The sequence below is a fragment of the Lactuca serriola genome, chromosome 3 (assembly GCF_051521515.1).
Source record: "Lactuca serriola cultivar US96UC23 chromosome 3, Lser_US96UC23_V15, whole genome shotgun sequence".
NCBI lineage: Eukaryota > Viridiplantae > Streptophyta > Magnoliopsida > Asterales > Asteraceae > Lactuca > Lactuca serriola.
The window spans coordinates 32,113,788-32,115,915 of NC_136410.1; the positions used below are offsets into that span (position 1 = coordinate 32,113,788).

The 2,128-nt window shown below is 36.3% G+C and overlaps 1 pseudogene; it reads left to right on the forward strand.

Moving 5' to 3' along the window:
• Positions 1-503: 503 nt before the first annotated feature.
• LOC145095114 (F-box/LRR-repeat protein 25-like) lies at positions 504-1,811 on the forward strand (annotated as a pseudogene).
• Positions 1,812-2,128: the final 317 nt, after the last annotated feature.

A 2,128-nucleotide genomic window follows, 5' to 3' on the forward strand; every position in this document is an offset into this window, starting at 1 on the left:
AATAAAATATGTATTGATTAGGAGGCACATGTCATGAGATATTAAAACTATTTTTTAATAGGGATAATGTAAGCACATACGAATGTTCTAACAATTCGCAATCCAATCTCTCTATGTGCAAGTCGATCTTCCAGCGTCTTAAGTTTTCATTAAAAAGGTAGGCTTTCTCGAGAAAAACCTAGCCGGATGTCGTCCATGTAGCATATATTGTCTGAATTGCTCATTCTGTTTGCTACCTAAGTATTGTGCATGTAATAATCGCATTCTTCTTTTACTGATTGTCATCAATTGAATTGGGAACAGTTTGGACTGATTTTCTGTTTTCTTTTGGGTTGCCGACCACCATATATGTCATAGTTAAGTTACTAATCTTTTCCTGATTGTAAATTCATCAGTTTTGAAAGCACTGTGTGATAAATAGCAATCAATAGCCAAATTAATGAGAATAATTTATGATTGTAGAGAAGTTAAACCATACAAGGTGATGAGGATGATGCACGTGAATGCTAAATCTGTTGCATTCTATTTCATTGCAGTTTTTGGAGGCAAAAAGGAGGATGATGCACGTGAATGCTAAATCTGATCATGTTAACAAAATAATGAATGTAGAAGAGGATAGACTAAGTAGCTTGCCAGACGAACTTATCCATAAAATCCTCTCTTTTATTAGCGTGAGAGAGGCTATTGGAGTGAGTGTTTTGTCATCAAGATGGAGATCTATCTGGACTTCATCGCCCTATATCTGTTTCTTAAATGTGCCTGACTTCTCCAACTTTGTTTATGATGAAATGTCTCGTCGCAATAATCAAATACACTTGTCTTCATTCAATCTCTTTTCTTGGAAAAGGCTTAGATATTCGTTTGTCAATAGCATTCTAGACTATGCATTGTCTCTCAATATTCAAATACTGACTGTTACATGCGGCTTTGAGAGTAATGTTGGATCTCCTCTTTCTCTCTTTAGCTCTCCACCTCTCAATCACCTTGATTTGTTGGGACTTCATTATCATTCTCCTTCCTATTCTGCCACACCAGCTTTAACAACATTGCATCTTGATCGTATCACATTGTCTGACTCTGATAAGCGCATTGATCTTTTCTCCAAGTGCACCAACTTGAAAGTCTCACCCTAACACGACTCAGAATGATTGGAATGAATGTTTTCAGTATTTGTAATCTTCGACTTTCTAATCTCACATTTGAAGATATGTGTTTGAAGGGTGTGAATGTGGTTGCACCTCAACTCAAGAATCTCACTATTAATTGTTGCAATATGAAGTTTCTTACAATTTCTGCACCTGGCCTAACCTCCTTGGTTATGAAAGGTGATGATCCTTTGGGGATTTCGACACAAGCATTCCATTCTTTGGAGAAGGTGAATCTCTGTATTTTTTGCCCACTCCTAAGAGATGCTCATAAAATAGTTCGTCTGCTTAAACAGCTTCACAGTGTCAAACTTCTTATACTTAACTGGAGGCTTCTCGAGGTATTGGTCCTTGATGTCCATTATAATATGCAACTTGCAAAGATTCTTATGGAAAAACTCTTGTACGATATATAAGCTTCTTTTGTTATGTTTTCTGCAGGTTCTTTCTTCATCCATGGGACAAACCTCACATCAACCTTCTCAGTTTTCTGGTTTCAAGATTTTAAAGTTTACACCGAGTTACCCGGGAAGGGTTTCTTTGGAGGCACAAGCACACGAGAAAGCAACTCCAAGTACCATCTTCACAATGATCTCGTGTGAGGTATCGTATGAATGCAATACATTTTTCCTAATTTGTGCTCATGTTTTTGGGTTTTATAAATAGTTTTTACAATACTAGGCAAAGTTTTTTTAATGAAGCAACTTAGTAAGTTGTATGCATATGAATACATTTTGGATAACTTTCAACTTGTTCTCTACCTATTTGCCAGTTTCTACTTTTGCTTAATTTTTCTAAGAAAAAACAATGTGGTAGGTTATATGCATCCGTATTATTAAAGGAATCTATGTTGGAAATTGATGATGATCATGCCAAACGCTGCAGGATATTAGAGTTATGAGGAATATCGTATCAGCACAAGAGCTTGTTGCAGAATCACGGGTGCTCTTTCAGCATTGTAAACCACTTTGCAATACTAACAA